Source organism: Ursus americanus, chromosome 8, assembly GCF_024610735.1.
Source record: "Ursus americanus isolate L20-20 chromosome 8, mUrsAme1.1.p, whole genome shotgun sequence".
Classification (NCBI taxonomy): Eukaryota; Metazoa; Chordata; class Mammalia; order Carnivora; family Ursidae; genus Ursus; species Ursus americanus.
This window is the reverse complement of record NC_142134.1, coordinates 36,698,306-36,723,361: the sequence shown is the minus strand read 5'-3', so window position 1 is coordinate 36,723,361 and position 25,056 is coordinate 36,698,306. Positions and strand designations below refer to the sequence as shown.

Sequence of the window (25,056 nt, the reverse complement as noted above, 5' to 3'; positions counted from 1 at the left end):
AAAGTGCATGCACTTTCCACTGCTCACAGAATCTGCACAGGCTAAGAAATTTACAACCCCAAAAAGACAAAAATTTGACTGAATAATAATCACATTAGCCTATATTTTTTTCCTTAGTTTTGATGCTAAGATATGCAAAACAAATATATTAAATAATATTTTGGAGAGGCACAATTTATGGAAAGAGTAAAAAACTCCATAGTGAAAAAGACCAAATTTTATACCTACCAGATATAGACTATTTCTGAAAGAATGCTCAAGAAAATCAAGCTTAACTCTAAGAAAACAAAAGTTTGGCTGGGAGATTGGGGCTAAAGTTGTTTTTCACTTAATACACTTTATAGTTTAAATTTTTTCTGTATAGAGGTGCCTGGACGGCTCAGTCGGTGAAGCGGCTACCTTCCGCTCAGATCCTGATCTCAGGGTCCTAGGATTGCTCCCCGAGTGGGGCTCCCTGCTCAGCGGGGAGCCTTGCTTCTCCCTTTCCCTCTGCAGCTCCCCCTGCTTGTGTGCTCTCTCTCACTTTCTCAAATAAATAAAATCTTTAAAAAATAAATACTTTTTTTCTATATAGATTAATGTATTATACTGAAAAAATGCATTAATTTTTAAAGATATATTTAACGTTAACAGGCCTAGCCTAGTAAACAGCACAGAGCAGGCACTTAGTAAGTGGCCTTTTCCTATTATTTTTTTTAAGTTTGTTTCTCATCAACCTTGTTACCATTTTGTGTTTACGAGTATGTGAACGAATAGTTTAAGACAATTCAGTGGTTGTTCCTACCGGGTCAGCGGCCTGAGCGGTGGGGTCTGCAGAGCCGTCTCAGGGTTAAGCTCCGCGCTCCAGCCTTCCTCAGAAAAATGGCGAGTAGGCACAGGGGCACAGCACCGCCTTCAGGTGCTTCTGCGACCTCGGGCTGAGTAGCAGTAAATTCACGAGCTGGAGCAGTCCAGCCACCCCAAAATTCCTCCTTGGTCACAGTCTCTTCCGCAAGGGTCTGCTCTATTTTATGAATCTTTTCAGGATCTCTGTAGAAGGAAGATTCAAGCTCGCACTCCCGCGGGTATTCATGGGAGATGGTGCTGCGCATGCGTAGAAACTCCCGGACCAGCATCCACCACAACAGACCTGAGTGAGCTCTCCTTTTCTTGCAAGAGATCACAATGTCCACGCCGTGCAGAGAAGAGTCTGTGTTGCACAGAGCAATGGTAGGCAGGTTAACCTAAGACTTCTGTGATCCTGGTTGTCAGCCCTGGGATCAGCTACGATCAGAAGTTGCAATCCCAGAAAGAAGCTTCGATCTCATGAGTGAAGAAGATTCTAGGAATGAAGTGGCCGGCAACAGGAGTGGTTCCGGCAGTGGCAGCAAACTTCACCACAGCTCACTGGCCAGTATTCCTGGAGGATATGACACTGACATCAGCCAGGTTTTTAATGGTAACAACGGCAGGCAGGAGCTATCAGAAGCTCCTCCCAGGGTCTGCTCAGATTTATAATGCAGATGCCATCATTTTCCCTTTTGTAAATATCCTGTTCCAGGGGCGCCTGGGTGGCTCAGTCAGTTAAGCATCTGCCTTCAGCTCAGGTCATGATCTCGGGGTCCTGGTATTGAGCCCCAAGTCGGGCTCCCTGCTCAGCACAGAGCCTGCTTCTCCCTCTCCTCCCACTTGTGCTCGCTCTCGCTATCTCTGTCTCTCTCTCTCTCTCTTTAATAAATAAATAAAAGCCTTAAAAAAAATATTCCATTACATTTGGAAGTCAAGGTTATGACACCTAACTGGGTTCTTGCTGCGAGGAATTTGAGGACATCCTCCTCCTTCATTTGCAGAACATCAAGGGCTCCAGCCATGGTGAAAGTTTCCCTTTTCATATATAATGGGAACCGAGAACAATGCCATATGGACTCCTCTCTGGTTAGTGCAGAAATCTCCACTTTTTATTCAAAGATGAGAAATACCTCCAATATCAACAGGATACAAAATTCCTGAGGAAGAATTATTTTAAAGCCAAATAGTGCCCTCACTTCACAGATGCCGCTTCTCAACGAAAGTATGGTCTCTAGGAGTTTTCTTCTCATACTTTCAAAAAGAGGCAATTTCTTAGGAATGGAGTTATGAATGTAAAAGATACCCTGGATCTTTGTTTAAGAAACCATACTAAACTTGACTTGGCTTAAAGGAGCTAGCTCACAAAATTCATAGAACAAGAAATGTTTTAATTGTAGACAAATTAATTCGGAACTTCAAGTGTTAAGATATATTAGTCTATAAAATTTTGCAGCTCCTATAAAAACACTAACTAAACTAAAACACAATACTAAAAGAAACAAACTTGCAGGCTTAGTATATCTAATTACCACCAGATTTTTCACACACACAAAATGAAAAATTGCTGTAATTGTCAGGATATTTATAAGAGGCATTTTCTGAGTTGTTAGGTTCTTAGAACAGATTTTCTCCAATTGAGAGGAAAGAATGGTGAAGGTAGAAAAGTAGGACAATAGTGTATCATTTGGCTCATTAAAAAGAAAAATTACTGCTTCTATTTAACTAAGGTGAGTTAGTGGTACTTTCAGAAACAAAACAGAAAAGATGAAGATTATGTTGCTTTGAAAAGATTTTCAAAGAGACTACGTGTCTACAAAATCCATGAAAAAAATAGATTAGCAAAGAGTTTAATATTATTTATTAGTCATATAGCTTGTGGCCAATCACCCTAGTTATAAAATTACCAATACATGTTGATTTCTAAAGCAACAGTCTTTTCAAAGGGTAGGCAGCATCTAATGTTTTTGCTTATTCATCAAATCAACAAATGTTTATCTAACATATTCTAAGTGCAAGGTCTTATTCTAAGTGCTGGGAGCGATGGACTAACACATCATACCCAGTCCCTGACCACAATCACCAAAAAAGTTAAAGAATAGGACATTATTTCTGCTGAAATGCAACTTAAAACCTAGTGGGGCATGTAAGTCATGTAAACTAATTATGATAAAAGACAATATTTGAAAACTGTCTAATGAGTACAAAAAATACTCCACAATAGATGCCCAAAAGGAGGATGTGGCTACATGAACCGAGAAACATAACGGAGGACACGATATTAGGCAAAGCGTCAATCCCGCCATGGTCTTCATCAGTCACAGGCTCTTGTGATATGATGGGGAAAGCTTAGGCTTCAGAACTAGCTTAATTTGAATGCTGGTTCTGTTACCAACACCTGTGCAAGGGTAGGTAAATTTCTTATCCTCTGTAAACCTATTTCTTTGGTAAAGTGAGGATAAACAGTATCCCCAAGACTTTTTCAACTTTCTTTTAGGGATACAGCCATCCTTACCTGAGTATTTCTCAGCCCTTCCCTGTCTGGTTTTATTCCACATTTGACCACTGAAATCAACATTGCAACAGTCACCCCTTCATTATTATTTTATGATTATTAAATCCAACCAAGGTCTTTTAACCATTATCTTAATCTCTCTGCTGCCTTTGACTCCCTACATTAATCTCCTTAAAATGCTTAAAACTCCTTACAACTCTTTCCTCTCAGGTCTTAACGGCACACTTGCAGCTACTTTCTTGTGTAGGAATATTTTTCAAATTACAGGTCAAGACTCACTTGTGAACTCAATTAGTGGATTACCGTGACAAATTTGCATTTTTAAAAAATAAAATAAAAGAGAATTGACTTGAAAACATCTGATGCATCACACTGATTATAATAAATATTGTTTGGTGACTTTTTTTTTTCAGGTTGCGTGTGTGTGTGTGTGTGTGTGTGTGTGTGTGTAGATGGGTTATTGTGCATTTGTATACCTGGCCAAAATATAAAATGTATTTCTTATTACAAGCCATGATGAAATTTTGCAAGCCATGATTCTAGAGCCATTCCTTCTCAGTTTAATTTTCTAATTCCTATTTTCACACTCACCTCTTTGATATTGATTCTCTTCTAACTCTGTATAACCCTTAATTATCTCTTTGACAGTTCTCTCCCCTGAACTTCACAGCCCACTTTTCAATATTACCACCTGGTTTTTTATAGATACCTAGACTCATTATAAATTATTGATTATTTTAATCGAGTGACATGAAGAAAGTGACATGGTAGCATGCTTAAGCTGACAACAATATGAAAGATAGGTTTGAAGAAGAGAGACTGGAAACAGGGACATCAGTTAGAAAGTTATTGCTGTGATCAAGTTAAAGTGATTAGAGAATGAATATGAGTTAAACGTGGCTATGAGAAAACAATGAGTGTAATAGCAATTTCAGAAAGATATATAGGTGTATATCATAGATATATAGGTATATATCATATATAGGTATATAGGTATATATCATATATCTATGATATATATCTGTATATCTACATATCTACAGATACATATCTATATATCTACATATCTATAGATATATATGTATATATCATAAAAATATATATGTTAAGGTGGCATAATGGGGCACCTGGTGGCTTAGTCAGTTGGTCTTCTGACTCTTGATTTCAGCTCAGGTCATGATCTCAGGATCATGCAATTGAGCCCTATGTCAGGCTCCATGCTCAGCACAGAGTCCACTTGAAGAATCTCTCTCTCCCTCTCCTTCTGCCCCCCCAAATAAATAAATAAATAAATAAATCTTAAAAAAAGAAAAGGTCCTGCATGACAAATTTGATACCAAATCTAAAGAGTAGGAAGATTAGATTACTTCTCCAAAGTTTCCAATCTGAAGATGAAGCAATTTCAGTGATAATAATCACCACTGACCATGATATTGTATTTATTTTTAACTTGAACCACTAGCAGGATACTACACCTAAGCAGTTAAAAACCTTAAAATCTGTCCAGAACTAAGCCCAGCTCGTAACTTAGTCCCATGAAAATTTTGGCTTAGTAAACAATTTCACAGAAAGTTTGTATTTAATCAAAAAATAAATATATATTCAACAAAATTAGTTCCTCTGAAATTCTAGTGTTGGCTGAACCCTTATATCTATACTTTAATCAAATATATAAATAAATAGATCATATTTTTTGAAATTTTCCCAGTAGTACTTCGCTTTGTAAAAATTATAGTAAAAACAAGAGAAATTTAAAATTCAAACTATTGTTTGGATTTTTAAGTTTTAGATTTATATGTAAAGAGATTTTTTTCCCAGCGGGATTCCCTTTACTTCGCATTAAAATGTCTCTTGCTCTTTTCTAGAAATGGTTTAACTTTAAAATTATGTGTCAACAACAACAAAAAATAAGTTATATTGTTATGTCGGATAATTCGTCCTTTGTTTTCTCCTCTTCTTCAACTAAACCTAATCAAATGCCCTCTAAGGGTGAGGACAATTTAATTAGATTTAGACCTCGGCAAAGAAGAATCATGAAGGAATTGAAGACAGTTATGAATGACAGTCTGAGGTTTTGCTACCACCATTCAACGAGTACAGCAGCTCTATATAAGATGACCACGTGAAAAGTCACTGAGTGTTTGCAAATTCATGATTTTACTTTCCCACCGATGAAAGTGCCAATGAGATAATGCTTATCTATTAATGCACAGTATCACTGAAAAAGATTGGACTTCAAATCAGAAGACCCTTCCTTACATTTGATATTATCATTTGCTAATGATGTGGCCTTGGAGAAGTTATTTAAACTCTCTGAGGCTCTTTTTTTTTTCACTTTTAGATAAAATTAATGGATTTTATAATTTAGATGGCGGTGACACATAAAGCACCTAAATGATCTTCTTTCAGGTTTTCTGCTGGAAAGCTCTGTGAAACAAGCTTAAGGAAAATGAGACAGACCAGCTGTTGAACTACCAGTTACAATAAGAAAAGTAAGGAAAGAATGTCTCGGTCCAGAGAAGTTTATTTGAAAATGGTGCCTTGTGATAAATGCAAAGGGAACTTGGTCCACACAGTAGGTCAAAGTACACAAGGTCAATAAATAAGACTGGTTAAAAAAAGAAGAAGAAAGAAGAAGAAGAAGAAGAAGAAGAAGAAGGGAAAAAGAGGAATGGATTTCACACAAATTGTTACATTGTAGTAACAGGAAGCTGCATGCAAATGTGCGTAGCACATGAGGATATATTTGGTTTCACAAATAAGGGGTGCTACTGTGGCTTTGTTTCAAGGTGAATATGTAAGACTATGTAAACTTACTGGGAATCATTTAGTAAAAACGTGAGACTGTCAATCAAAGAGGAGGTGGACACAAAGTAGAAATGCTGTTGTTATACCTGCAGCCAAGAAAAATGGCATTACAACAATGCAAATGGACTATTATAAAAGAATCATACAAATTGTATTCATGACTTGCTTTCTTTTACTCCAGGTATGCATTGAAAAATGCAGAGTGGAGAATGAGCTGGAGCACAAAACATTCCATTCTTAAAAGATCTTATGTAGCATAAAACAGCAAAAATCACTGAGGAAGGGGATGAATATAGGTTTGTGTCAGCCTCTCAAAAATAGGGATAACTGTGAACACCAGGTCCATCACTCCCGCAACACACTAGTCCAAAGGCAAAGATACTTTCGGATGGCTAGGTTCCCTAATCTTTTTTTTTTCTCCTGAATTCATATTAGACAATCTCATCCCACAAATGATGGGAGGTTGCCAAGCCCTGGGAAATTCTTAGAGGCAATAATTCTACTAGTATGTCTATGATTCAAAAACATATATTCTTTCTGTGGAATCAGATGCTTTTTATCAAGCACTGAGAACTATAATTCAAAATTTCTTTCAACTACATGTTGAGTGAGCTTGGCCTCAAAGTAAGCATAATGAACAAGAAACATTGCCAGTGGGCAAGAAGAAGAAACTAGGAGGACCATAAAAAAGAGGTAACTGAAAACAATTGACATTTCTGTAGGGCACAACTCTAAAGGAGGGCCCTCTGAACAAAGAGTAGTGCCCAAAGACACCATGGTTTGTTTTAATAGACAGTGAAAATGGAGGAACTCCAACCAGGCAAGTGAGAAAGCAGAGGAAAGGTCCGAGAAGCAGGCATGACTTGAAATCAGGTGTATAATAGAATCCTGGCATCAGGCTACGGAGTTATGCAGAAGATACCAAACAGGTAATGATGATACCAGAAACAAGACATAAATAACTTACGCTATGGCAATACCAAAAGGTAATCAAAGTGTTAGAGTTCTTTTTAGGTATACAGTTCAGGGAAAAAAGTTAACCCCTGGAGAAAATTAGTAGTTACCACTACATAAAGGCAAAATTGAGCAAAGTATTGAGATCTATATGGAAAGTATAAACTGTGTAGACATGTAGAGACAAGAAATTCATTTTAGGCATAACGAATCCTGATTGAATAACATCAAAACTATTTCTAGACTCTGTCACATTGGTAGGATCGAAATAACAAATGTGTTCCTGGTATTTGCCAACATGAGTTCAGGAACTAAGCAAGGATGCCTCTTCACTTAAAGGGCAGGGAAGTCCACAGACAAGCAGGAATGAGAGAGGCAGACATTACCACTAGCCCACACATATAACAAAACCTGTCCTTGTTCTGAGTCAACAAGATCTTTCCTATCACATAAACCTACATCCAGAGGAAGAGAGAAAGCGATAGGGTAAAAAATAGAAAATTCAAGATGTCTGTTTTCTCTACATTTTCCCACTAGAGACTTTTTTCCCTAGATGAACTAAGTTTAGCTATTTAGTTTATGTCCCTGAATTCACCAAGATTATTCCAGATTTGTACTAGTGATGTTTCTATGTTATACTGTTTCTATTTCTCTTGTTAACAGACTGGTTTTTATTCAGAAATATTTAGAATCAACAACTTGGTCTTTCGATGACAAATTCATAGCATTCATACCAAACTAAGCTGCACTGGCTTTTTTGTTAATAATTCATTTTTATTAAAATTAAATCATTAATTAAAAATTAAAATCATAAAAAAAGTTAACAAACAGGATCATCTCTGACTCTTGGACCCTTAACATGGAAATTTAAGTCAGCTGTCAAACTGTTAGCCTCTGAGAGATGATTACCATCATCTTCCTGGATTCCTTCCATTTTAATCCTATTCCTCCCAGTTCTTTATCTCTGTTCTATTTTATTTCTATTACCTCATTTCTACCCCTTAACCTTTGTCATTTGGTCTCTACATTTTGATCCTTCACTTATCTTCAAGGATTTTGACAAAGATCACTTTATTCTTCCCTTACATGGCTCACTCAGATACATAAGATCAACCTTTCTGTGGACAAAATATTTGTGTCCCCCCATAATTCAGAGGTTGAAGCCCTAACAGCCAGCATGGCTGTACCGTACTCCTGGAGGATAGAAGTAATTAAACTTAAATGAAGTCATTAAAAGGGGGCCCTGATCTGACAGGATTAGTGTCCTTTTAAGAAGAAATAGGAGAGCGCGCTCTCTCTCTCTCTCTCTCTCTCATTCTTTCTCTCTCCTGGCTCAGAGGAAAGAATGTGATGACACAGTGGCTGTCTGCAAGCCAAGAAGAGAATTCTCACCAGAAACTGATTCTGCCAGACCTTAATTTGGAACTTCTACCCTCCAGAACTGTTGAGAAAATAAAGTCCTGTTGTTGAAGCCACTCAATCTGTGGTATTCTGTTATGGCAGCCTGAGCCACACCACAATTTCCCCAGTAAGACCCTTTTAAGCAGAAGATATGAGTTGGAGGTGAGAATCCACAGACAAAATGAAACTCATAATAATATCAGAAACCATCAATTGCATGTATTCTCTTTACTACTAAAAGATGCCAAATTTGGGGGAAAGACAATGCAGAGATGTATAATTAAGAGTTTCCCCTCCTTCAACATTGCAGTCAGGAGTTGACACTATTAATAGTGTGGTGTTTATCTTTCTAGACATATTTTTGAAAGTCAAGAATTAAGTCAAGTGGATGTTATAGTTTTCTAATTCTTGCATCTCCAAGAATCGTCAGAGATACTATTTTACTCTACAGATTTTTGTGATTCACCTTCAGAAATTCTGATTCAATAGATCTGGGGTGTGATCTAGGAACCTGCACTCCAAGCATCCAAGTAATTCTGACACGGCCTCAAAGAGTACATTTGGTCAACCATTAATTTAAATATTCTAGCTATTGGTTCTGTTTTTATTCATAGTACTACATATTTTAATGTTCAACTACATGCATTTTTACCCTTTCTTAAAAATGTATTCATTTTATGACTCCTTCATAATATATTATTTGTGTAACAGTCTTTAAACATTTATGTTTCCCTTCAGAAAAACAGAAAATCATATTTTAATTGAGCTGTGAACTTGGATGCAGGCCTACAAGAACTCATAGGAAAAGGTGTTTCTCTGTTTTATTTTCCTTTTTATTAGTTTACAGTCACCAATTACTCGTTTATTCCCACATTTTGTGGTTGAACAAATCTGATCCCATAATCTCAAGGCATTCATAAAAACAGAGAGATTAGCAAAATAAAAGACAACCAAATGTGCTTTTTTCTCCTCCGATGAAATGTAAACTAGGGTAACTAAAGCTGATTGTAAACTGCCAGTGATAAAGAAAAAAAACCCACCCAAAATTTATTTTACCGATGATGAACAAGCAGATAGGAAACACTCTGCTCCCTTGCAGTCACCATTAACACTTTTAAAGCAATTAAAAAATAGTCCATTAAAGACTACAGGTGATTTGTAATGTGAGTTGGACATTGTTGTCATTGGGGTCAGTCAGGATAGATTTTCATTCAATTACCTACACATCTTGCTTCCCCAAGGATACTTGAGGGAGTCATCTATACCAAACTCCTCAGTGATTTTTAACTTGAAGTTCATTAGCTCAATGGCAGATTGATGTATTGCACTTAAAATACACTCAAATGTCATCTTTTTAAAAATCTACTAACACAGCCTTACACTATGGAGTTAAATTCAATCACTCAATTTAGCTTTTGGTTCTTTGGAGAAATTACTTTCCTTTATCAAATTCAAGCTGCAAGGCTGCCAGAAAAGGTGTTAATCATGTCATTTGCTACCATTAATGTAAGCTTTGTTTTTATCCAGTTCTCAGCCCAACTTCTTTCTGCATCAATTTTTTTTTAGACAGAGTCGTCCACTGTATAATTACTTCCTAAGAGTAGCTTACGTGCATTAGGAAGCATATTAAACAATCAATAAATATTTATTAAATGTCTACCATGTGCCTGAAAGACCTGTGTCCTTTACTCAAAGAATATATCATCTTATTGGCAAATATGATTCACATACATGAAATGATTAAAGGGCCATAAAATAAAGTGTTAAATTCTGTGGTTCAAAGAACTATATGCTACACAAATTCAATAATAGGAAAAAGATTAGAAGATTTAATCTGGGCTCTGAGGAATGAGCAAGGCTTTTATAGAAAAAGTAGAAAAAAGTGAAAACCATTACCAAAAAAAAAAAAATAAAACGGTATGAGCATAGAAGGTGAGCTCAGAAGCAAGGACAGTGGCCAAGGTGAGGTAGAGTGAGCAGCCAGCCTGCCGCGACTGGAAGCCTCATTTATTAGATAATATTCTAAGAATTGCATCCTTGCGTCTTTGAGTTATTCACCTACAGACTTTTTTCTGCACTTAAATTTCAGTCATTTGCCACCATCGTTTGATTGGCAGTATACCAGAGAAGAATTTAATCTCAACTTTGTTTACGCCTACGTTCTCCTTCCTCTTTATAGGTTAGGAAGTGATGGATTCAACTCAATATAATTAATCACTGACCATACCTTATTATAACAGCCACACGTTCGTTAACGCCCAAACGCTGCATCGTTTTAGAAGTGGAATAATTCCCTGTGAGAATTATGGTTTGGAAACTATAACAAAGAGGAATTTAATTGAGACTATCGGAAAGAATTTGTTTGTTTGTTTTGAGTTTGGATTTGACCATCAATTACTCTTTGCCTAGGAATTTGGAAAATCTCTTCTCTCTAATTTTTTTCACCCTCCTCTTTTTGAAAAGTAAGACTTGATTTATTGTACTTCACTTCTCTGCTCTTCTATTTTCTTCCTTGGTGTCATTGCAGGGATTTGTGGGGGACCCTTGACAGTGATGCATAGTCTAGTTAACCCACACATTTGGGCTTTGTGACCTCCTTAAGAAGCCCAGCCAACCCCCTGCTCACCCTCCTTCACACCCTTTTGTATTGTTCTCATTATGTATATATAAGTGTTTGCTAAAAGTGTTGGTTGCCAGTTTAAGCTATTTATTGTCTTCACTGCTTCAGCTGCTGCTGGATTTCTGAACTTAATCTGCCAATAACTTCCGTGCAACACATGCTCAGTGCAGTTTTCAAGTGGTTGCCAGTTGCTAAACTCTTTGTACACGTTTGCAATTCATTGTGTTATCCCCTTGCTGCTGTTTCTGGCATCTGCCCCGACTGCTGGGTTTTCGGGTATAGAGAAGTTCAGCAATTCTCTTTACAAACTCTCTGCCCAGTGGGAGGTGCTGTTATTTTACTTTATTTGGAGAAATTAGCTATTCCCTCAGGAAATCAAGCAAAACCCTTGCCTTTTATACTTCCTCATTTTCTCACTCTGACTAAAGTCAAAAGGTATTTCAGCCGGGGGCTATGAGGATAGCAGAAACATTTTTTGTTTATTTTATTTTAAACACCAGACTCTCCACTAAATGTGGGTATAAACTCAAACTTCACGGAAGTAAGATCTAGCTAATAGCTAATGTTGTCTGAGTACCTAATTGCCAAATTTCTATGCTAAATATTTTACACGGCTTATTTTTAATATCTACAACAAACTTTTAAAATAGGTATTCAGGTAAGTAAACTAAAGTTTGAAAGTTAAAAACATTTTTCCAAGTTAACAAAATCTGACATTTAAATGTAGGCAGGCACAGGTAGTAAAGAAACAGCCAGATGCCAATTTCTTTACTTCTATATCACATTGTCTCTCACCCCATCAATGACACTGAGAAAAAACAATTTAGAGTGAGATCGTGACCTCCCTGTCCATGACCATTATTTTTTAAAAGGCAGGGAGCACTCTGAGAGCCTAGGATAGGATGAAAATAATGCACTTTACATGATGTGTATGTATTAATTAGGAAAGGTACAACTATTGTTTCAAATAGAACCGAGCTTAGCTCAAATACAATAGAAGGTCATTACTCATTCACATAACAGTCCGGGGGAGAGAGTTTAGGTCACCAGCGTAGTTCCCAATGCTGTTATTCAGGCACTAAGACTCACAGGGCTTGGTCATTTATAATATATGGTTTCCAATGTTCTTCTGGTCACCTTTGATTATCACCATTCCAGCCCAAAGAAAAGTGAGAAAGAACATAAGGGGGCATGTCTGGGAGTTTTTATAGCCTGCATCAGTAGGGACACCCATTATTCCTACTCATATAGGACACTGGAGCCAATGAGAAGAGCATACTTTCAAGATTACACCTAAATGCAAGGGTAGCTGGGAAACATGTAGCTCACTAACCATATGTCCAGCACTTTGATTACAATGGAAAAAGGGGGAGTAGGTTATGAGGGACAAGTAGTCATCTCCAGTACAGTCTACCTCTCTCATCATCAAATATCTGTACACAGATACAATGGACCCTTTCCTTTCTCCAAGGAGACAACTTGCTGCATCCACTCCAAAGTCCAGCATCTCTGGAATGTGAAGTTTCCCCACTAGGACTGAATGGGTTTTGGTTTGTTTGTTTGTTTGTTTGTTTGTTTGTTTGTTTTTATAGTACAGAGAAGTATAATAAAGGTTATCTACCCCAAGCCCAGTCAATACACATTGATGAAGCAGGATAACCACAACAAAAATACCTGTTAAAAAAGAAAAGAATAGGTAGAGAAACAGAAACTCTCTTCATTACAGGTAAGAATGCAGAGAAGTAAATCCACTCTGGAAGACAGTTTGGCAGTTTTGTACAAAAGTAAACATAGTCTCACCACATGATCCAGCAATCATGGTCCTTGGTATTTACCCAAATGAGCTGAAAACTTATGTCCACATAAAAACCTGCACATGAATAATTCATAATTGCCAAAACCTGGAAGCCACCAAAATGCCCTTCAGTAGGTGAATGGCTAAACAAACTGTATATATCTATATCTATATCTATATCTATAATCTATAAATGGGATACTACTCAGTAATTTTTTAAAAAGGAGCTATCAAGCCATGAAAAGACATGGAAAAATCTTAAATGTAGATTGCTAAGTTAAAAAAAAAAGCCATTCTGAAAATGCTACATGGCATATGACTACAACTATAAGACATTCTGTAAAAGGCAAAACTGGGAACAGTAAAAAGATTAGATACCAAAGGCTAGGGCTGGACGATGGTGGGGAGAGGTTTGAAAAAGAAGGGAGAGATGAATAGGTGGAGCAGAGGAATTTTTAGAGCAGCGAAACTATTCTGTGTGATATTAAACTGGTGGCTGTAAGTCATTACATATTCGTCAAAAGCCATTGAATATGTAACATGAGCCCTAATGTACACTGTGAAATTTAGTTAGTAACATATCAATATTGGCTCATCAATTGTAACAAATGTACCATAGAAATGGAAGATGTTAATAACAGGGCAAACTGGGATGGGGAGAGGGCTGGGATGAAGGAGTACACAGGAAATCTCTATAATTTTCGTTCCATTTTTCTATAAACCTGAAACTGCTCAAAAAAGAAGTCTATTTTTTTTTTAAAGAGAAGACTAGGGAATTCAGCAATCATAGTCCATTGAAACAATGCACTCCTGCTGAGCTGGCATCGTGTAAATCCCTGTCCTGGTAATAGAGGGGATCCCCAGATGAGACATGACTCTGCTCTCTGGGAGAATATACACGCCTTCCTTGATCCTGACCCTCGGAGGCTCCTGGATTTGTCTTCTGAAAGCTTCCTTCTTCTCTGCTTCCCTCCACAGCACATCTGTGATGAACACTGAGAACGTCAAGGGTACGTCTTCCTTACAAATCAGAAAATCGAAAGCTCCTGTGGGGCTTCAGATTTCCTTGGCAGTACAGGTCCCTCAAAAACTCAGTTGGTTTTTGCTCTATTAATTTCCTGTCCCTTCCAAGTGTCCATGGCCACACCCAAAATAATTTCTTAGACGTAATTCTTCAGTCTGTTTTATTTAACTTGCCTGCAGTGTGTGCATGTGTATGTGTGTGTGTGTGTGTGTGTGTGCGTGTGCGTGTCTGTGATCTGATGTTCACTGCAAGGCTAAGTACCTTAATGTAACTTTGACTTTTTATTGGGCCTTTGCATCTGAAGCAAATCGTATTTTAAATCATATTTCCAGTTTGGGTTTCAGAAGCAGCTAGCTTCTCCAACGGTGTGAAGCCCTTCATCTGTGATTTCTCTCTCTCCCCTTCAACCTCTGTGCACAAACCAGCCAATTCTTATAATACCTTACTTGAAGCAATGAATAGCAGCCAACATGTATAAACATTCTGGCTCCTTCCAACTACTACACCTAAAACTATATGAGCATGTGGTCTGTATTCCAAGTTATAGTTGGAGATGGTTTTTATAAATGTCAACATTTTGCCATGATATCATATATTTCTCCAACTTTTTAGCCTGTGGCACCACTGCCCAAACATTAATTTCTGGATAGGTTACAATAGGCAAATTGGTTGAAACAAACACCAAAAATTTAGTGGTTTAAGAAATATGTCTTTTTTACATAAAAGTCAGAATAGGGGTTCCAGGCCAACTCTGGCTTTTCTCCATGCAGTCATTCAGAGATGAGTCTGATGGTGACTCTGCCATTTTCAACACATAGGCGTTCCAAGATCTCCCTGGTTGTTGTCACACTAGTTAGGCAGAAGGAGAAAAAACATGGCGAAATGCTGAGGAGGTTTATAGGCCAGGCCTGCAAATGGAACATGCTTCTATTCACATTGCATCAGCGACAACTCTGTCATTTGGCAATATCTAACTGCAAAGAAAGGTGGAGAATGTCATGCACTTGAACAACCATTTGTCTAACATTTCCATTCCAACGGAAAAAAGGGAGAATAAATTTTAACAGGCAGCATTATTGCACAAATTGCAATAGGTCTTGGCCCCAATCCAACAAAATTTCAGGGGATAGTGACTGATTTATACCCTGTCCCTATCGCACAGGAGGATGCAACCCACTTCTATGACTATACACCCGAAGAAGAGTCCTTTGGTCAGAGCGAAGAAAACAATTTCCCTTCCACCTCATTTAAAAGTTTACTTTCTGGGGCGCCTGGGTGGCTCAGTCGTTAAGCGTCTGCCTTCGGCTCAGGGTGTGATCCTGGCGTTCTGGGATCAAGCCCCACATCAGGCTCCTCTGTTGGGAGCCTGCTTCTTCCTCTCCCACTCCCCCTGCTTGTGTTCCCTCTCTCGCTGGATGTCTCTCTGTCACATAAATAAATAAAATCTTTTAAAAAAATAAATAAAAAATAGAAGTTTACTTTCTAATTTTCTGTCCCAGAATCTTCCTGAACTCAAGACAGTTGTGAATGAGAAAGTTGATTAAAAACAAAAACAAAAACAAAACAAAGAAAACACCTCCTTCCGGGAACTGGCAAACATGGCAGAGCACAACAGTGCATATTACTATAAACGTTTGGGTTCATTATGTATAAGAATCAACAGCCATTTCCACGTCGCACTTGCCACCCTGTACTTTACACATGGTCCTGCTGCAACAAGCAAGGAGCAGACCTACAGTTCATTCTGCCATCTTCTTTCAAAACAAAGTATCCTCATCTCTAGGGAGAACAAAATCCCATTTACTGGTAAAATGCAGTCTCAATAAAACGAAATAATGATAGGGGTGCCCGGGTGGCTCAGTCAGTTAAGCGTCCAAATCTTGGTTTCAGCTCAGGTCGTGATCTCACAGTCGTGAGATGGAGCCCCATGTTGACTCCATGCTCAGCTCAGAGCCAGCTTCAGATTCTCCCTCCCTCTGCCTCTACCCCTGCATGCTCTCTCTCTCAAATAAATAAAATCTTGAAAAATAATTATATTCTCAGATACATCATCCCTAATATTACACCACTTACTGATGTGAGACCCCATTCAAATAAGTTTACTTGTATGATTTTATTAATCTTCCCAAATATTATTATCCCCCTTTTACTGAGGAGGAGACTGAGGCTCGGAGAGGTTCACCAACCTGCACGAGCAGAGGCAGAATCCCACATTAGCAAACAGCACACTTAGCTTCACAGTCCAAAATGTTTTCATTCAGGCAAACAATTACGTCACATTTTTCTTCAAGAACAATACATAATTCATAAGTGATTCCTGCTTTACATTTGTGCAACTAAAGGCCCACTGAGGAGGTTTTCCCAGAGTGAAGGAACAATCAGCCCCAAAGGAGTCTTCAAGTCATTACCCGTTAAAGAAGCTGCCTGTAGCTTTTTATGTGACAGTTTTTACAGCTTCTACCTATCAAGATTTCAGAGCACACTGTTAGTAAACCTTGCAAGTGTAAAGAGTTGCACCGTAGTAATCTGAGCTTCAGCCCATGTAATATTTGAGTCATCTAAAGCTACTTGTTCTAATTCCACGCTTGCCAAGCAACCTTCTGATTATGAATTGGCTTCCCGTGCGGTTCTGCAATGGAGAAAGAATGTGCTGATCAAGAGGATTTTAGAGTATTTAGGGTTTCTGTGACAAGACTTTCTTATGGCAAATTAAAAGTGACTTAGATTACAATATGACTTCCCGTGCAAATTACCAAAAGGAACCTGCAGTGGTCATGCAGACTTTGGTGTTCTCATCTGCAATAATTAAATTTTTCATTGAAAATTAATAAGTAGATATTCTGGGATCTAGGAAAGAGGTTTGAACACACACCAGAAGACCTTACTGGCCATTTTGTTTGGCTCAAAGTTACTAGACTAATAGTAAAAGAAAAAAGACAAGAAAAAAGAGCAATAAGAAGACTGGAAATTAAATAGTTTCGAATTCAAATTTAGTACAGACATTGATTAGGAGAAACTACAGGGTTTTAAGGAAAATGGAGATGTGGTCAAATAAAGAGAGTATATGTTATTATTTTACACCACACAAAAAAAGGAAGATAATCCATGAGAAATCAATTTGCAATTTCCTACATGATATTATGTAGACTCAGATGCTAAGAAGAATGAAGAAATTAAATTTAACTGAAATCAGTGCAGGGGAAAAAATAAGAAGCAAAGGCTAACTTTCATGTTTGAGAGCGATGCGAAATGTGTGTGCTTCCAACAGTGATGAAAAAGTCAAGTGAGGAAAAAAGGTTCTGTCTTCTGAAAAGTTTTGTCTCCCCATGTTCAGATATTGATAGAATTTATTCTGACAGATGTCTGTTGAACACTCGTTTAAACCCAGTGCTGTACTACGTACTGGATAAAATATGAGAAAAATAGAAATGAAGTTTTAAATCCTATAAGAAGCTTTAAATAAGACAGTCTATATGTAGTCTATATGAAGCTTTAATTTTTATTGAGTAAATTTAAGACAGATACACATAGTTTCATCATAACAAGACCATAAACATGAGTGATGAAGATTGCAAACTTAGTAGATTTTCAAAAAAGATGACAACACAGACTAGAGTTGGAGGAAAATTCTTGAAGGAAAGATGTTGGATATGGGCCCTTCACAAAGTCTTCAGTCACTGATGTCACAAGACACAAAATAGATGGCTAAATCATGTAGCAATTGAAGGAGAAAGCTGTGGGACTATAGCTTCCTCCCCCACCATAAACAAACAAACAAACAAAATAACATATAATTATATATATATATATATATATATATATATATATATATATATATAACATATATATGATAACTTTTCTCAAATTCAGTCTGAATTGAAAACTTCTATGACTAAGAAGTAATGATAAATGACTGGAAATTCCATTAAATATGTTCTGGGAACACTCAAGGCTTAAAAGTTTGAGGATGCTTATACTGGGTGCCAAATTTGCTCAAACACACACGCATGTATGTTTAGAAAATCAAATAAAAACCCTAGAGCATAAGTGGCAATGTAGCAGCCCTCCCTCGGTATATTTCAATTGTCTGTCAAAGGAAGACCAACAGAATTCTTTAACATTTTATTTGATTTCCAACATCTAAAAATCAGAATGTCTCAGCAAAATATTCAAGATTCCCAGCTTATATATTTAAAATAATCTAAAAATCTGATAATACTATAACTGCTTTTTCTCATGTAAACAATTTATTCTTTCATTCTTCAAATATCCCCTGAGCTCTGACTATGGGCTAGGCACCATTGTAGTTACTGAGAATATGTCAAAGAACAACAGCAGAAGGAGGAGGAGGAGACAGAGATGGAGAAGGAGAGAGGGAGAAGAAGGGAGAAAAAGATGGTAAGGAAAGAAAAAAAAATCCCTGCTTTCATGGAGATTATTTCAGTAGGGTACATTCTAGCTAGGTAGCAGCTGCCCATTTTAAACAGATAGGCAGGCACCGGGGCCATACAACTCCTGTGTCTTCTAATTGGAGACAGAGAGAAATAGAGACAGAGAGGCAGAGATTTTGGAGAAAAGCTTAAAAAATTAACTCATGCCTTGAACAATTAAATAAAATGAAATACTAAGATCCCTTTTATTTTTAAGCTGTTTAAATCATTTATATTCCTCGTATGTCTCATGGGACCCCCAGCTTTGGGAATTGTAGGATTCACTAATTAAAGTCAAGATCTCCTGCCTGTCAAAGATGTGGGCAAATCGGGATCTGAACTTCAGCCTCTTTGCCTATCACAGTTTAAAACCTTCCCAAGAATTTCTAGTTCCTGCAACTTATTTTGTCATGGTTTTCTCTGCCTCCACCATGTTGCATCCTTGAAAGTTCCATCCATGCCTTGAGACATCCTGGACACAATTCAATCTCTTCATGACTTCAGTAGGCTTTCTTCAAGGCTTGTAGGAGAGGGCAGATGTGAGATGGGATCCATAATCTCTTATCAGGAGCTTGCTCTGCTGCCCACAAACACAGTTCTAGCCAGTGTGACATGGGAAGGAGGCAGGAGCAACCCTAAATGAACGAAGAATGGGCTTTGTGGATTCCCCAGCCTCCCCATCAAACTTGCCCTCCAGTGACACTCTAAAGAATTTCTAAGGGGGCCCACACTGGGGTGGATTCCACAGCAATAACAGACTCATCAATTCATCTTCTATTGTCTTGTTACCTTCCTTGTCTCATTTCCCCACTTTGCATTTGACTATAAAACCGCTTGCCAATAACTACCTTCACCCAAGGCTATGTCTCAGATTCTTGTGTTTACTGTTTTTGTTCCTCTTTTTGTTTGCTATTCATTTGTGGTTTTCTGTTGTTTTTGTTGGGGTGGGGGTACTGAAACTAAGATGGTGTCATAAGCAGTGGTTATATGCCAGGGTTCATGACCATGACTTTGCAGCAGCTCACTGATTCCTCTTCCCTTCTTTTGTTCATCGTGTCTCCCCTGTGCCTTTTCTGGAGCAACAAACAAATCCTTTACCCTCTAATTAGTAGAACAGTCCCACTCATATCCTGCAGATTCAGAGTCCTGTTCTATTCACAAATGTTTACTTGGCTTTTCCCAAATAAACATAGATTCTTCCCTAAGATGGATTTGGATGCCAATTGTTAATTATTTTTCCCATGTTATTACAAATATGGATGGCATAAAGATAGAAGGAAACAAAAGAGGATATGCAGCTTGAAGCTGGCGCTAAAGGCTTGAGTTTCAGAAAAGACTGTATACTAGAAAACCTGGTGGATGATGCAGGAGGAAACCACCAAATCAGATTTCGAAAAACTCCTTTATTCAAATATCTTCTAAGTGAAAATGAGTGATAGAGTTAGGACTCAAACTGGAAAAGAACTTACTTGAACACTGACCATAAAAGTAGAAAATAACTTAGCTCAGCCTTTTAGTAGGTAGAAATGAAGCATAGACAAATGATTGCATGGTTCAAATTACAGGATAAAGCAGGCTTTCTAAGGAGAAAAATAAAGGAGAACCTGGAAAATGCTGTACTGAGTTCATTGAATAAATTCAGACCGTATAGTCCTAATTTGCCAGTCTCTTTTTATTCAACAATTGTGAATGGACCTCAAGATTCTTCACATTGGTGTAAAAATAATAGTTTGTTCATTTTCAATAGCTTGCTAGAAATGTTTAATCGCAGACATTGCCAGAAAGGAAGGAATTCCTGCTTAAAAAAAAAAAAAAAAGAGTGAGGGAAAGTTAAGATTCCTCCTCCTATAGCCTCACCTACATTGCCTGCCCCCACTCCCATCCCTTTCTGGGTGGTAAAAGAACAGAAGTGTTCAGATAAGAGGTGGGGAAGGGATCTTCCGGAGCACTGTGCAGAGGCCCATTTTTTATTGGGAGTTAGGAATGTAAATGTGTTTGGAGGGCAGAGAAAAAGGAGCTACTTTTAAATACAGGACCCACCCACAGATGTCAAAATCATTAAGAAGAGTACTATCTAAAAGCATTTTATTTATTTGTTCTGAAAACACTTTTAATGACTACCTGACAAGCAACAATTACCTAGTTATATCTAGCAACTTTCTGAATTTCATTATGGGAGTAAAAATATGCAATAAAAAAAGAATGGATGAGATTTGCTTCCTTTCAAGAAAAAAGAGAACTAAACTTCAGTCCAGGTAAACTGAGTTATTTCATGAAAAGAAAAAAATCAACATCAGTGTGCGCCTGGACTGATCTAATCAATACAGTTTAAAGGGTAGATTTGCAAACTCCCTAAGCATAGCCTACACACCTAGGGATGTATTTACATCTCTCCGTAACCACTGCCACCACCTTTGTCCCAGTCGTTGCCATCTCCTTCCTACCTGAAATACTGCAATAGACTTCCAGCTACTAATTTCCTCACCCACACTCCCATCCTCTAGTTGAATCTCCATACAACTTCAGAGCAATCTTTTTAAAAATGTCAACCTGATCATTTGATCCCCAAATTTAAAAAACTTAAAGCTTTCCAGTGCTATGCAATTGAAGACAGAATTTCTTAGTATAGCCTACAAGACGTTTTGGAGGCCTGTTTCCCAACTATGACACTAGTCACATCTAGGCATTGCATTCTCTTTTGCTCACTATCCGCAGCTATTCTGGAGGTAACTTCCATTTAGAAGAATATGTCATGCAAACTCCAACCAGATTCAGACACTGATCATTCTAAAGTATCCTTTTTATTACCCTCTTAATTGTTATATTTGGGAGTGCAGAAAATCCTCAACCTACCATAGTTCAATGATCCGTGTTCAGTGCTCCTTCTGGAATTAATTAAGTTCAAAGCATTGATCAAGACAGATTTATCTAACATACTAAAAATATTCCATTTTCATCTAAGGATAAAGAAGGCTTATAGTGGTGGATACTCAAATCAAAATAACAGTATCTTAGAATTTTAGCTCTTTGTGTTCATAAAAATTTTATATCTATAATAAATCAACTTCAACAACATATAACTAACTTTAAGGTAATAGTAATAGTAATAAGTCGTAAAACTGAGTAACTTACAACACATTTGAAATCACTTTAAACTTCTAATTTATTCAATTAAAAAGAAATATTCGTATATCTTATCATCAATAAAGTTATATCAAGGTAAATAAAAATCTAACTAGTCTAAACACCTTAAAGTCATGTCCAAAATGCTAATATCCTGACTAGAAATGAAACCAAGGTTAAAACACAAAGCAAAACACAACTTGAATGTTCTTGGAGAAAAATAAAATGCTTTTTGAAATTTGAATTTGCACACTAAGGCAGGCAATCATATATAATATTGGAAAATCAAAGCTATCAAGCAAGAAAAAAGCTTTCCATTCAGAAATAATGCTTCAGTATGGAATAGACTCCAAAAGAACACTTTCAAGGTTGTTAGGTCATTTTTGTGTCCCCTCTCAAGAGCTGTTATGTTGTGAGACTCTTTCCCGAAGAAATACAAATATTTTATGCCCACTTTACTCTTCCTCTAGTAGAAGAACAGGAGGGGAAAAAAAGTCAGGTTGTCCTTCAATTTTTTTCCGGAAATACATCATTAGACCCATTGTCTAATTCCTCTTGACAGAAAGATCTAGAGAGTAAGTTGTCACTTTTTAAATCTAAAGTCATTCTGCCTGGTAGATCCTTATGGCAGAACTGAATTAGATGGAGGAAGTTCTCAGTGATGAAAGATTCCTTCTCTCAGTGTTCTTGCAAAATTTAAAGTAATGCATTTGTCAATGTGTTTTGGGTCTTTTTGGCATTTTTTGTTCAATGTAAATAAGAAGATCACACGTCTGTATGTTAAAGATAAACCAGACATATGAAATAAAGTGCAATATGTATGAAGAAATGGGATGTGAACAATGCCAGTCCAAGAAATAACGCCTTTATTAATCAAAGACAAAACGTCTTCAGGTTTGGTTAGCGTGAACCTGCTTTTATAAGCCATATGTAAAAATTGCTGGTATGGTAGAAACTAAGAAACAATACTATTCCCTTCGGAGATGTGAAAACTAAATTCAGTCAGAAACCATTCTGAGGCTAGCCTGAACTCTGTTACAGAGTATATCATTTAAAAAGAAACCATTTTCACTCTCTCAGACATTGGGTGTTCCCATGACTAAGACAGTTTATGCTACCAACAGAAACTTTCTTACTTTGACAGACATAAAGACGAACCACAACGAGCTTTGCATCTGATACTAAACATGTAAGTTTACCATCAACACATGACGCCTCTTGGCTAAGGCCTTTCCCATTCGACATAAACAAGTTCATGAGCCGTTATTGGTTTGCTGCTTCAGCTGATTTGCCTCCTTGCCATAAAGAACTCTAAAGTGCAACATCTTGAAGACATTCCTTGTATTTAACACCACAGGCAGCCACTTTTGCATTCTCAATTTGTTGCAATTTTTTTTTTTTTTTGAAGTGGGGGCACTACGGAGTGGAAAAGCACGCAAGTGTTGTTTGTTTCCCACAAACAGGCCATCTTGCTGTGAGAAAAGGGAAGCTCCTATCTCAAGCTTCTGCAGAAATGCACTGATTGGCACGCTGCTGACTCGTTGATCTTAAGCACAGCCAGCAGAAGCCTGATTGTAATTATTCTTGTTCCTGCTCTCTGTGTATACATCAGGTGCAGCAGGGCTCTCGGGATGTGCTGTTTAGCATCAAAACCCAACAGAGTTGGAGAGTTCCCCTTACTCATTCAGTGGTAGGCAAGGAAACACATTTAACATGGCTAAGTTGTTTGCAAGCCAAGTCAAACATAGCAGGGCTCATGATCGGAGCCTAGCCAAGTGCTCATAGTGGGTGGTCAGTGCACATTTGTCTAATTTAATTGAATGATCACAGAGAGCTTTAAACTAAATTGGAGCTTTAAAAAAATTTCCATTGTAAGTGCCAGTTTTTAACACTGAAATATGGTGGCAGGTTCATATCCTCAGAATGTGATTATCAGGGTCTTTCTGAAAATCTGTGGTATAGGCTACAATTAGTATATGTGACCAGTGTGGTCACAATGGAAGCTTCTGCCATAATTTTTTAGCCCTCCTAGAGAGGTAATGATCTTTTCAGTATCCTTTTAATGAATCCATTCTCTTTTTCAATTATCCAGTTACTTCTGTTTCTTATAACTGATAATCTTGACTGATATCAGAGGTTCATTAAGGAATATTCAAAAATCTGAAGTTTTTAGGCAACTAAAACAGACAAAATAAACTTATGAATTAACATAGAATTGGCAAACATCGTGATATTAAAATATGCCATCTCAAAATACTATTATTCTAAAAGGACATCATAACACTAAAAATGTAAGACAAACATAATTTATTTAAAAGTCCTTTAGACTTATCATTTAGTTTCATGCAAACATAACCAGTTTTCAGAGTGAGAACAGTGCTTCCTAAGCATCTGGGAATAACCACTCTAGAACAGTCAGCCGAAAGTATATTCCTAACCACCCCTCTCACCATGCCTCATAAACTACCATTTTATTTCATCTTTATTACCCCCTAATTTGTCTCCTTTCATTCCTATGTAATGACATTGTAATGAATTTAAATAACATCAGTCTGTGGATAAACTAGTTTGGGAAAAATGGCTTAGAAAGAAATAGATCCCCAAATTGATCAACGAAGGCAACAAATCTTTATCAAACTCCAACTGGCCTTTTTGCAGAAGTTGATAAGCTGATCCTACAATTCATAAGGAAATGCAAAGGACCAGAATAACCAAATATATATATATATATATATATGTATATATATATATACATATATATATGTATAAAAAAGAGCAATGTTGGAGTTTTTCTACTTCCTGACTTCCAAAGTTACTAGAAAGCCACAGTAAACAATACCTTGTAGTATTAACATAAGTATATACACATAGGGTAATGAAATAAAATTGATAATTCAGAAATAAACCCATACATTTATGGTAAATTGATTTTCTACAAGGCAATTCAATGAAGCAAGCACAGTTTCTTCACCAAATTGTGCTGGGACAACTGCACAGCCACATTCAAAAGAATGAAACTGAATATGGATTTCACACCATATACAAAAATTAACTCAAAATGAGTCAAATACTAAATGGAAGAGCCAAAAACTATAAAACTCTTAGGAGAAAACATAGGTGTACATCTTTGTGACCTTGGATTAGGTAATGATATTCTAAGGTATAACACAAAACCATAGAAAAAATAAACTGGATCTTATCACAATTTTAAACTTTCATGCTGCAAAGGATACTATTAAAGTGAAAAGACTCACGGAATAGGAGAAAACCTTTGCAAATTATATATATGACGATGGTCTATTATCCAGAACATATAAAAAACTATTACAATTCAACAATAAAAAGTCCATCCAATTTTAAGAATTGAGCAAAGGAATTGAAAAAACATTTATGCATGGAAGATACACAAATGTCCGATATACACATGAAAAGAGATTCAATCTCATTTGTCATTAGGAAAATGCAAACTGAAACTAAAAAGAGGAGCACTTCACACCCACTATGATGACTATAATCAAAATAACAGACAATAAAAACATTGGTGAGGATGTAGAGAGATTG

General features: G+C 37.1%; 1 pseudogene; it reads right to left on the bottom strand.

The window, feature by feature from the left end:
• Window positions 1-757: 757 nt before the first annotated feature.
• Window positions 758-1,850, bottom strand: LOC123804023 (small ribosomal subunit protein uS2 pseudogene; annotated as a pseudogene).
• Window positions 1,851-25,056: the final 23,206 nt, after the last annotated feature.